Source organism: Pelodiscus sinensis, chromosome 24 (assembly GCF_049634645.1).
Source record: "Pelodiscus sinensis isolate JC-2024 chromosome 24, ASM4963464v1, whole genome shotgun sequence".
NCBI classification, from domain to species: Eukaryota; Metazoa; Chordata; order Testudines; family Trionychidae; genus Pelodiscus; species Pelodiscus sinensis.
In genome coordinates, this window is record NC_134734.1 from 20599812 (window position 1) to 20613108 (window position 13297).

Genomic DNA, 13297 nt, shown 5'->3' on the forward strand with positions numbered 1-13297 from the left:
CACCTGTTGCACCCGCAGATGCAGTTGCACCCTGACAATATACAGCTGGAAGGAGGGCTCCTTCAAGCATAACCTTCTCCCTATGGTCCACTAGAAGAACCCCAGTTTGACGAAAATAATAATAGCACTCACTCTCAGTAGATGTCCAAGCACTTCATGAAAGGAGAGCAGGACTAGCATCCTCATTTAACAAATAGGGAAACTGAGGCACAGAGCAGAGCAGTAACTTGCCCGAGTTCACACAGAAGAACCAGGATTAGCATACAGGCCTCATGTGTCAGAATCTAATCATAGAATCATAGAATCATAGGACTGGAAGGGACCTCGAGAGGTCATCGAGTCCAGCCCCCTGCCCTCAAGGCAGGACCAAGCTCCGTCTACACCATCCCTAATGTGATAGCCAATTGGCTACACTATATCTCTAATGACCACAGCCGTGGGCACTGGAAGACTTTCCTACCGGGTATAACATAGGTCTGGTTTTCACTTCCTGTTTCTTGTGGTTGCTCTCTGCCTTGGTACTTATCTGGAACTCCCTCCCTCTGGAGCTGAGAGAGCCACATCTCATCCACCACTTACACCAAAGCACTGTGCTCAGCTTTTTGCCTTCCTGTAGTAAGGGATGGTGGAAAATGGGCGTATTAACGAGTGCAAAATAACAGCACTGAACACCGAGCACCAGGAATGGTGGATGTTAACAAACTTTATGGGACCGGGAAAACTTGGCCACACTCATGATAAGTGGACATCCAGTTAACTAAAACCATGCCGGACTATGGAAGTTGCCAGACCAGAGAGTGCCGGATTAGAGAGGTTCCACCTGTATTCAGGTGTCCTGAAACTCAATTTTTAGGAAGTTTTATGAAAATCCCAGCTTGTTTCAACAGCCTGCATTGTGCAGATATGCAGTAAATATCACGTTGAGACAGAGAACCTGCTCTGTGGAAAAAGGTACCTAATTATAAAAGGGTTTCATGGGATTTAGCTGAACTCTTGTGGATCTTTCAGACACCTGGTTGGCAGGAGATAGGCGTCTCTCACTTATGGCGAGGTTAGCAGCTCTGTCTGTGGAGAATCCATATTTAACCTTGCCATAGACGAATGGCAAATGAAAACCTCTTCTCAGTCTGGAGGAAATGGAAGAGAGAATATTCCCGAGTTCTTTGACCTATATTCACAAGTGCTAATTACTGACTTAAGAAGATCTAACTAGTTTCCTGAATTAATGTGGATGATACAGCTTCCCTTGAGAACAACTTCCCTTTCCTGAAAAAAGAAAATCTCAAATATGACAATGTTATTAGATCTCAAATGTACATGTGTGAATGTGACTTTGTATAATAGACGTGTGAATACAAACTGGGAGTGGGCAATAATTTTTGACCCGGGGGGAGAGGGGCACTCCAAGAATTTAGTAAAGGCTGAAGGGTTGCACTCTTCCAGGGCATTAGTGGAGGAGATGTGGGGTCTGGGATGGAGGTTAGGTTAAGAAGAGGGTTGTGATGAGGGACAAGGAGGGGTTTCAGTGTTAGGGAAGGGGCATGGGTAAGGTTGCAGGAGAGGATCCAGACCTGGAAGAGGGCACTGCAGAGTCTGGGAGGAGCTTGTGACTTGGGGCAGGAGTGCAAAAGGGGATGCAGGTATTTGGGTTATGATCTAAGGCAGGAGTGGAGGGTGATCTAGGAGAGGGTATTGGGGCAGTGTCTGGAAGGGGGCAGGGACGGGGGTGCAGAGGGTTTGGGTTGTGTGAGGTAGAGGTAGGGGGAGCTGGGGGTTGGGGGCAGAGGCTAGCAGCCCAACAGGTCCCGCAGGCGGGCTCCCTGCCTTCCACACCACTCGGAGAAGCTGGCTGCAGAGGCCATGTGCTTTTTCAGCATCATTTTTGCAATGAAACGTGTTGGTGTTTCAATTCTAAATTACTTTATGTTTCAACGTTATTTTTAGTTTTACAATTTTTTTTTGGGGGGGGAGGCTAAAATCAAAATGAAACATTTCATTTGACCCAAAAGGAAAGGGTTTTGAATTTCAATTTGTCAAAAATTCAGAAACATTAAATTATAGGGTCAATCTGATAAAAAGTGGGATTTTTTCCCCTTATTTTTTGGAGCTGCCAGAGAACTGAAAAATCCATTATTTCCACAGCTCTTGCCTGGAGTTCTTAAATTCTAACCACATCCGACTTCTTCTGTACCTTTTGGCATGAGAGTTTAATCCCTGTGCCTCAGTTTCCCTGTCTATAAAATTAGAGTGATTCTTCACCCCTCCTGCAGGGATGGCTAAAGAATCCCTAGGGGGAGTGGTCCATTTAAAAAGTACATTGAAGATGCTAATTTTTGTTTAAGGCTCATCCTGGGTGATCAGAAATGCTGTTCTGAGAGTCATTAATGGGCTGTCGTGACCACTCTATATTGCTTTATGGATAGATGGGGGAATTGGGACGCTTCTGTTGCCACAGGGGCTGCGTCTAGAAGCACATTGAAATTGCTAACAAAGCCGGTATTTAAATATCCCGTGCTTCATTAGCATAAACATGGCTGCCGCTTTTTTTGTCGACAAAACACGGCAGTCTCATTTTTTGAGGAATATAGGATATGTCGAAAAAGAGTTTAATTGTCGACAGATCTGCGTCTAGACTGCTGTTTTTTGTCGACAAAACTCCGTGTCGAAAAAAAGCGGCGACCATGTTTATGCTAATGAAGTGCGGGATATTTAAGTCTCGACTTCATTAGCAATTTCGATGTGCTTCATTTGCATCCCTCTGTCAACAGAGGGATGTAGTCTAGGTGTAGCCAGAGTGTCCTGGAAGAGAAAAGGTTAAGAACTACTGCTGTCGGTTATTCTATCTTGGAAAATATTTATACCAACAGGGCACAGCACAGGAAACCTTATCATCTACTTTTGGACATGCAGAGTCTCTCGAGTGCTTCTACAAACGATTTAACTCAAAACCCTATATAGAGTCTTCCACTCTATTAATTTTTGATCACATGAAAACCAAACAATGCTGTGTTTTGCCTTTCCAAATCTCCCGACTCAAAGGAAACCGAATGAAATTTCTTTGCCCTTCCTGAATTTCCTGAGTGCATGGGAGGGGTCATACAAGTCAGAGTTCTAAACGCTGGTGGCCCGACCTTTGTGACGTGAGTGGCTTCGGAGTTAGGCGTATTAATGCTTTTGGCCTGCTCCCAAAAGAGTTGTGTATTTCTGGAAACCCTTCCCTTCAGGCTGATAAAGAGAAGGAGACGTTCCATGGCTCTGTGGTAAGAATAAAGGATTCATAGGCGCGTCATGCCCGGACAGAGGATGATTATTCGGAGCGGCAGTAATTAGTGCCTGAAAATATGATCCTGAACAGTGCACAAGTGCTAGCATTGACTGGGACTGCCGGGGGGAGATGGTGCATATTGTACTTTAAGAGACTGGATTTCAACAGATGCAACTAGTGGTGCCAAATATCGATCATAACTGTTTAAAAGAGAAAATGCGAATGCATTGAAAGTGGGTGATGATCCTCAGGAAAGTGGCCAGTCTCCATGTTTCAGGGAATGGGCTTATTTCTTCCACCCGAAGACGGCATAAAAGGTCATGTATATATATTTTTAAATCTTATCACCTTATTCTGTGAGCACATTAGACCTCACAAGCTACATGGGGTCAGGCCAGGAGTCTACATGAATATGAGGCTAGGTCTACATTAGACCTGGAAGCTCAGCTTAAGGTTCATAACTCCAGCTACGTAGATGATGTAGCTGGAGTCAGCTTACCTTAAACCGAGCTTGAAGCTGTCCCCACAGTGGGTGACCAATGGGAGCAAATGCTCCCGTCAGCTTCTCTTACTCCTTGTAAGAGCAGGAGTACTGGTCACCAGTAGAGGCACCATCTGAGTTTGATTTAGTGAGTCTTAACTAGACTTGCTAAATCAAACTTCAAAAGATCGATCACGGCAGCTTCAATCTTCCACAGAGTGAAGACAAAGCCTGAGACTATTAAGAAAAGCCCACGTTGCCGCCACTAGTGGTCTTGATCAGTATTACTTCACCATCCTCTTGTGACGGCAGCAGGTGCCGTGCTTTTGGAGGTGGCTGAGATTAAAAAAAGGAAGGTGCTCAACACTTGAGGTCATCGAGCTCTCTTGGCTCTTTTTGTAAGAGAAGAGATGCAAACGCCCGTTGTGTTGCTCTTTGCTGACCCCACTAATTCCCTGAGTGGCGTCATTAGGAGGGGGCTGGAGAGAAGAGGCAGGATGGGACTTAGCAAGGGTGGGGAAGAGGGCAGAGCAGGAGTGGGGAGGGAGGGTTGTCCTGGAACTTCCCCCGGACTGGGCGTGGGGAGGAGTCACATGGCCAGTGTCCCCCACACATGGACAGCAGGTGACATAGGTGAGGGAAGGCAATGCCTTCTCAAACTGCCTCACCCGGCCCCACCCACGCTCCACTGGAGTCCCAGACCCCCTCCCTCAGGCTGCTGTTGCGACGCCAGAGTCTGGGGCAGGCAGGCTGGGGGCTGTGTCGTGCCACCTGTCCTACCAGCACTGGGACCACTCTGGAGGTCCAGCACCAGGGCTGGCAGCTCAGATTGGGTGGGAGCACCTTGCTAGAGCACCCAACCTCTCCATGCCATGCCTGTCGGCTCTCTGGCGCTCCAGGGCTGGGGCAGGCCGGGGGCACCACCCTGGGACAGGGAGGGGGAAAGGGCCAGTGGCCATACTGGGAGGGGGCTGGGCATGGGACAGGAGCAGCCACAGTGGAGGGGAGGCTGTCTCTGGTGAACATGGAATGGGCGGGGCTGGGGAGGGCTTTCTTTCCTAAATCATGGGGTCACCCACCAGCCATGCCCCCTCATGTCCTTCCTCACCAGTCGCCCCGGTTATCACCATTTTACAGAAGAGACTCTGAGACGCAGAACACGAGTGACTTGACCAAGGCTGCACAATGGAGTCAGTAGCAGAGCCGGGAATTGAGCTCTTATTTCCTGAAATCTGGTCCTGTCTCCTCCCCAGTTCCAGACAGCTTTGTAATCTAGCTTCCCCCAGTGAGGCAAAAATTGGTGTGTCTCTTCCTGCTCCTTCCTGACCCAGATTGGCAATAGTATTGCTAGTGAATTTACTGATACACAAAAGGGTTTCTTAGAGGGAGGATATCTGGGAGGTGTCTCCCTTTGACTGGAGCTGAGTTGAGGGGAATCTTGAAATCCATGACATCTAAAATGCCTGGGGAGAAGAACCTCCTAGTTCTTTGAGGTTCATAGTGATTTCTAAACACAAGAGTTTATGAGCTCATATGCATAAATAGGCTGAGAATGCTCCCTAAACCAGAGGACCTCTGTGTTTATTTTCTACATCCATCAAAACAACCTTTTAACTCCATATTCATTGTGCATCATTAGGGCAATTAATCTGTCTCCTTGGGCGCAAGCACATGAAGCCATTCCCCCCTCTGCCATCTGCTTTCTCCACAGCTTGCAGTTTAGACACACCCTAAGGGTACGTCTAAACTACGTGGCTCTGTCGACGGAGCCATGTAGATTTGATTGTTCGGCAAAGGGAAATGAAGCCGCGATTTAAATAATCGCGGCTTCATTTAAATTTACATGGCTGCTGCGCTGAGCTGACAAACAGCTGATCAGCTGTTTATTAACCTCCACAGCACTCTGGAAGTAAAGCAGTAGAATGGTCTGTTGCAGACTGGAAATCCGAAGTACAGTGAAAACTGATTGCCTCAACATTACATAGCAAGTGACTTGTCCAGAGTCGCACAGGGAGTTAGTAGCGGAGCCAAGAGTTGAACTCATATTCCTGAGATCTAATCCAGTGTATCTCCCAGCTGCCAACAGCTTTTCAGTGTAGCGCCTCTATCAGGCAAAAGACTACTAATGAAAGAAAGTGACTATCTAGGAAGGAACACCACAGAACGGGATCTAGGGGTCATAGTGGACCACATGCTAACTATGAGTCAACAGTGCGTCACTGTTGCAAGACAAGCAAACATGACTCTGCGATGCATGCACAGGAGTGTTGTGGGCAAGACACAAGAAGTCATTCTTCTGCTCTGCTCTTCGCTGATTAGGCCTCAACTGGAGTATTGTGTCCAGTTCAGATGTGGAGAAATTGGAGAAGAGCAACAAGAATCATTAAAGGCCTAGAAAGCATGACCTAGGAGGGAAGACTGAAAGAACTGGGTATGTTTAGTCTGGAAAACAGAAGACTGGGAGGGGACATGATAACAGCTTTCAAGTACCCAAAGGCTATGTCTACACTCACGGCTTCTTGCACCAGAAGTATGCAAATGAGACTAAGCGTGGAATATCGTCGAGCCTCATTTGCATACCTAGTGAACTGCCATTTTTGCAGAAGAGCCTCTTGTGCCAGAAGGAGCTGTCTGCACTGCCGTTACGCCAATTATTTTCAGGAATAACGGCATGCACAAGAGGGGTTTTATTCTGCAAGAAGGGGCAGTGTAGACAGCTCCTTCTGGCGCAAGAGCCTCTTCTGCAAAAATGGCGGCTCATTAGGTATGCAAATGAAGTTCAGCGATATTCCACGCTTAGCCTTATTTGCATATTTCTCACGGAAGAAGCCGCGAGTGTAGACATAGCCTACATGTTTCTTTTAGGTGCTGCTAGACGGTTCATTGTTTTTTAACTCTACTGAATCTTTCTGAGATCAAGGGTCTACACTACTTTTAAGCCACTTGGAACACTGGTTAGAGTCCTGATTTGTTGGCTTAGTAGTATACAGTGGATTATATCTTGTTATATAAAACATGAGTAAGTCAACTTAATATATTCATCATCTGCGAAAACATGTATCATCCTTTAAAGTTAACCCTTTGGAGTGCTGCAGGGATCTGGAATTTTTGCTTTGGGTGGCTTTCCTTACCAGAAATGAATCACCAAAAACAGCTTGTGACCTTCTTTTATTCCTCTCAATTTCTTTTTTTAAAAAGTAATTGGGTATATTTTAAGATTTATTGAAAGCAACTTCCCTTTTTAAACAGCTTAAACACCCTCTCACCAATCTTACTTCCTCTTCTGACTTGCTTAGCAAGCATGAAATGTTTCCACTAGTAACAGAAAATATTGTAATCGTAAAAATAAAAGGCTCTTGAATTCAGAGGATCGCGGGAAATGCTCCAGCATGGTTCCAACACAGAGGTTCATATCTATTTAGTTAAACGTTGGAGAAGCTGCAAGATCTTTGGAGGACTGTCTACAGTTTGGGGCACCACACTCCAAGAAATGTGTAGACAAATCAGAGAGTCCAGTGGAAAGCAACAAAAGTGATAAGAGAATTAGAAAATATGACCTGTGACTGAGGAAAGATTGAAAGAACTGGGCAGCTGTGTCTAGACTGGCCAGTTTTTCCGGAAAATCAGCCGCTTTTCCGGAAAAACTTGCCAGCTGTCTACACTGGCCGCTTGAATTTCCACAAAAGCTCTGGCTTCCTACTGTAAGAAATCAGTGCTTTTTGCTGAAATACTATGCTGCTCCCGTTCGGGCAAAAATCCCTTTTGCGCAAAAATTTTGCACAAAAGGGCCAGTGTAGACAGCTGAGATTTGTTTTCCGCAAAAAAGCCCCGATCGCGAAAATGGCCTATTTCTATTATTCAGTTAGGGCTCTCACTTACTGGAATTTGATCAATAAGCTTTCTACCCTGCAGGACTTAGAGCCCAGCCGTTAGCAGAAGTCTGGAAGTCTATACAGCAATGAAAGATCATCATGGCCCAAACCGCACAAGACCAAGTCATCTAGCTAGGGCCACCCGTGTGTGTCTAGTTGCTGTATAAACATGCCTGACAGGTCCTGAATGTGATACATCGACCAGTAAACATCCCAGTAATAGTGACATTCACCCACGGGAACTAAGGCCAGATCTACAATAAAGGGGAAGGTTAAATCAAGATACGCAACTTCAGCTACGTTAATTACCTAGCTGGAGCCGATATACTTTGATTTGAGTTTTCCCACCATGCCCACAGCAGGAGGCGGCTTCCCTTCCTTCTCACAGAAGCTGTAGTACCAGCCGCCGATAGGCGTGACCTCTGAGTTTGATTTAGCAAGTCTTTACTAGACCTGCTAAATCGAACTTCGGACGATTGATCGTGACAGCACTGATCTTCCGCGGAGTGAAAACACGGCCTACGACTAACTGTGGAAGGGTTGGAATACAGTGACTATAATTAACTTCTAGGACAAAAATAGTATTCCCTGATAGAGGAGACAAAACAGTGTTGTGGTTAGAGCACAGGACTATAGGAACTCCCTTGGCATGATCTTGAATGAGTCATATTTATTCTGGGTGAAAATCACCCCACGAGAGTGGCCAGCATGAGACCTAAGTCCTCAAAATAGGACTCACATGGTGTGTAGCATTCTCCTGATTCTTTGTACAGAGAGACGGATTTCACCCTTGCACAGTGGGGATAATGACATTTACCCTCCTTTTGAGGCACAGAGTTCTGAGATCTTTGCCTCAAAAGAGCTCCAGGTAGGGCAACATATTATTAATTATTTGATCATAATGAGGATCCTTAGAGAATACTCCTTGGCACAAAGCACAGCCCCGGAGAGCTTCCCTTGACATCTGCACTGAAAAAAAAAAAAAGAAGAAGCAATTTAGATCAAAAGAGGAGAGGGGACGACGTTGGCAGAATTGGAACAGGCCAGGTGCACGCTACAGGGTACAGCGAAGTGGGGACCAGAGAGAAGGGAGCTGGATAAGGAGGATCCTGAGCATATTTATGGCCATCTGGCACCTCTAATTATCGAAATGACGAGGCTGCCTGAGCATTCACTGAGATAGGGAGAGGGGGAGAGTCTGTTTGGGCAGAGGCTCTCAAATGCTGCATGCTTTTGACGTATGTTTTTGGGAAATGTTTGATATCACTTACAAGATTATTTATGTAACAGGGGAAGTATGAAAGTGAGTCCAGAAGGAGATATAGAGGCTATTGCTTCTGAGCTTTCCTTTAATGCTTGCACCAAAGAAACAAAGGGAAAAAGAGCTGGTGCATCTGTACAGCAGTCTGTTCTAGTGAAAATAGCAGTACCCTGAGAATCAAGGGATACTGGCTCCTATCCTAGTACTCCCACTAACATGTCGTTGTGAATTCGTGCATACCGTATCTTCGGTCTTGTGATAGCTGGGTGATTACCTTAAAGCCCGCAGCTCCCAGAGTTCTGTTATTTCATGAGAATCTCAGCTTTGAGTTTAAAAAGACAAATACGTTTCTAGTCCTCGGGGGTTGCATAGCAAAGCTGGAAAGTATGTCCAGAGTACACCCTAAGGTCTCAATGATCAGAAGGCAAATGAAAAGAACCAAAATGTTATTGTTGTAATTTTAGTATTGAACTGGAACAAAAATCACGGGGGAAGGGGGAAATGTTGGTGGATTGGAGCATAAGGCCCCGTTATCGCCAGCTCTCTTTTTTCACACACACCCCCGTCCCTGCTGCCACACAACCAACAAAGTTGTTTCATGATTTGGGGGGCCTTATTAATGATTTTTAAACAGTTCGGTTGTTGTGTGTGTGTGTCATAATTCAAGGCAACTGTCCCTGCATTTCCCCTGAGTGATCCAGCAAGGACACCCCCTCTCAGGTCATGTCTACACTGCAACTTTTTCACTCAGGGGGTGTGAAAAAACACCCCCCACTGAGCACAGCACTTGTGTAAATGGACTTCCAGTGCTGGGAACAACACCCCTCGTGGAGGTGGTTTACACAGAGCATTGGGAGAGCTCTCTCTCCGCGCTGGTGCTGTGGCCACACTTCCACTTTAAAGCATTGCTACGGCTGCGCATTAGTGTCTTAAGTGTAGACTTAGCCTCAAACTTCCAGCCCTTTAGTCATGGTCTTTCTTGGGTGGACAAACGCGTCTCCCAGCAAAGACAGGCTACCTAAGAAAGCCTGCGTTTCTTTTCCTTCTAGGCCATGTCGACACTACGCAGAAGATCTTCTGAGGTTTGATTTAGTGGGTCTAGTGAAGACATGCTAAATTGAACTCAGAGAGTGCCCCCATCGATGCCTGTACTACTGTTCCTCATGCAGAGTAAGGCAAATTCCTGTCAGCCTCCGACAGCACAGAAACTTTATTTACGATATGTCGACTCCATCACATAGTCAATGTAACTGGAGTTGCGTATCTTAATTTGATCTTCTGCTGTAGAGTAGACCAGGCCTTAGAGATGGTAAAGTAGCAATTGCTACTCTTATAGTTCTATTTAAGCAAACACATTAATTCTTAAGGTAAAAGCATTACAGAAAAAAAAACCCTTTAAAACAACAGAGGAACCTGTACACATGCAAATAAGCTTACCAGTGCTCTCCCTCTGTCTCGAACAAGGGCTTTGGCCCATCACCGTCCTTCAAACCCCACCCCAAGGTTTTCCTGTTGTCATAAATTCCACACCACATCAGCTCAGAACAAGCACATGCAGTCTAACGGGGCTTCAGTAGACCCAAAACTTCCCTAAGGATTGGGCTCCCATTCGACCAGTCGTCCTGTCCGTTTGCTGGATCTGACAGAAGGCTCCAAGTCAGACTATTCATCCAAAAATCCTTTGTCTGTTCCTCCCCAGAGGATTTAGTTTGATTCAGCACATGTTAGTTTTTCTCCAGGCGGCAGTAGCTCTTTAGAAGAGTTACAACCTGAATAAACTTGCTTTAATCTCCCTGCTGCCCCACACTCTCTCTTAATTCCTGACGGGCTGTGGTCCCCTTCCCCCATGGAATGACATACAATCCCTGCCCCGTAATGATCCATAAAACTTAATTTAATAATTTAACTTAATTTCATAAGGTTTGTCCAGGATATTACAGGAAATTGGCATCTCTGTCACACAATGGTCTTCCAGCAGAGACGAGATGCTTAGCTGGACCAGGGATTTGCTCTGGAGTGGCAAGAAACAGACTAATGTACTTAGCAGAACAACTATCGGGTCTGATATGGCAATTCCTACCTTAGTAATTATTCCTAGCTTCTTGTGGGAGCGGTAACAAACCCCGGGAACAGGGCACAGCACTCTTTCTTGCCACTGAGCCAATCTCGCCTCACAAAAAGGCAGCTTGTTAGACAGTGTTAATGGACGAGTGGGTCCCCAGCCAACGACGTATTACTGTCCTGCAGCCTCGCCTCAGAAGTCTGCTGCTGCTTGAGACAACCCCCCCACCCCAAATCACCAGCTGCCACACCCCACACAACATTGACACGCGGTATGTTAGGCAGGGGATGGTTCTGCCTCTCCAAACCACCAGGCACAGCCACGCCCAGACTCTGTCCCCAGAACACCTACTGTAGGCATTCAGGGGTGGAGTGTTGCTGCCCCCAGCGCCCCCGGCCCCCCCCCTCCGTGCTCCTGGCCGGGGAGGCTGCTCCATACGACCTCCTCCCCTCCCCAGAACACTAAAGAGCACGTGGGAGTCGCAGCGCTTGGGATGTAACACTGTCACTTGCTTCAGAAATGCTCACACTAGTTTCCCACACACTTTTTTTTAATCTTTCATTTTCCTGTTTAATTCTACCTAATAATCAGTTGCTATTTTAAAGCACACTGACTCATACCCCAGACTTCTCATAGCACCCTCGTCCAATGTTCAGAAACACGCCTCTGGAGCAACATGAGGTAGCACTGGTGCTGATTTTAAATGCATCTGGAATATCCACTGATTAGAATTGCTGGCACAAGCAAGGTGAAGTGAGTTAAAACACCACAGACCTTTGCCCACCTTTCCCCACACTTTCTGTGAGAAATAAAGTTTGCACAACTATGGTTTCTCCTTGTTTCTCTTTTTTGTCTTCTGCATTTCCTGGGTCCAGCTGCAACTGGCTACGAACGTCTATGAAAAACTTTTCTTGCGGTGTAGTGAACAATGATTTTTTTAAAGATCTCATGGGAAATTACTATCTCAAGCAGAGGTAGGGAACCTTTTTTGGATTAGGGGCCACTGACCCACAGAAAAATCAACTGTTCTTGTGCAAGAGGCCAGTGTAGACAGGCAACATCAATTTCTTGCACAAGAAAGCCTGATGTTTAAAATGGCCATCGGAGCTTTCTTGCGCAAGAGAGCGTCTACACTGGCACGGATGCTCTTGCGCAAAAGCACATGCCAGTGTAGACGCTCTCTTACTCAAACACTCAAACAGAAAAACTCTTGCGTTAAAAAGTATTTGTGCAAAATCTTACCAAGATAGACACAGCCCGAGTGTTAGGGCTTTAGGATAAATACCAATTAGCCCAATACTCTTGATGGAAATGTGAAAGTTGGAAACACTAATGTACCTGCCCAAAGCCTGCGACAACAGATGGGCATTGCAAAATGCCTGGGAGGTTAATTAAATCTGAGCTCTGGTGTGCCAAGAAGTAAAGCAAATACTAGATTGAAGGACACCTCATGGAAAATGCTCCTTTGTGTTACCACACACACTGTCTGGGGGAGCATGGGTGATATGAGCTACTGAGAATCTTCTGAGTATGTATGGTGTCCCAAAGAGGCAAGCTAAAGGTAAGATGTTTGTTTACTCCTACAGACTACAAGAACATTTTGCAGCCAGAAGCCTTACAGATTTTGAAATAAAACTGAAAACTTAGTTCTGGGAATGGAAAGGACAAAATAGCTGAAGTACGGACAGTCCTGGATAATAGCTTCTGAAGAGATTGATTAGATTGCCTGGAAAGGAAAAAACATTCTGGACACTTAAAAGAACATCGAGGGTCAGGGAAACAGTGATACTATCTTACATCGGATGTGGATCATTTGTACTGCCCCTCTCCGCCCCTCCACCTCCACTTCCCTTTCTTTTTTTTTATTCTGGCTCACAGATGTCAGAGTTTGCTGTTCTACATCCTTGTGCCTGGATTTCACTTCTCACAGCTGTGAATTGCAGTGCTTTTTGAGATGAGCCATCATGTCGAAAATAAATCTCTTGGTGCCACATTAGTGAATCCCCAATGACTTGAAAGTTCTGAGACAGTCTGTGTACTTGTGAAGTGTTCATTCCAGCCATGTTTTTCCAAAGTGATAAAGGAAAAAGACGCTGTATTGATTTTATTTTTGGCTAAGCCAAGGAGAAAAGGTATAACTGTTCCAATTTCTTTTCCAGAACACAACTTGATCTGTAATCTCGTAACTAAGAGTATGACCTTTATACTAAAGACATTCAGTTACTACCCAATTCACACATCTTGCTGTAAATAGATATCACAGTTTGGACAGGAAACGCCTATAAAAGTTTTGGTTATTGCCACATTCTCATTGCGTGGAAGTCCTGTGACTGCTAATGGGATATAAAGCAGTGGT

At 45.7% G+C, this 13297-nt stretch overlaps 1 long non-coding RNA gene across 1 annotated transcript in view; it reads left to right on the plus strand.

Annotated features, from left to right (window-relative positions):
• Nucleotides 1–3231: 3231 nt before the first annotated feature.
• The window catches only part of LOC142819685 (uncharacterized), a 36910-nt gene continuing 26844 nt past the window's right edge, over nt 3232–13297 (plus strand). Inside the window, exon 1 of the long non-coding RNA XR_012897526.1 lies at nt 3232–3582. This is a non-coding gene — a long non-coding RNA (uncharacterized LOC142819685). The remainder of the gene's footprint in view (nt 3583–13297) is intronic.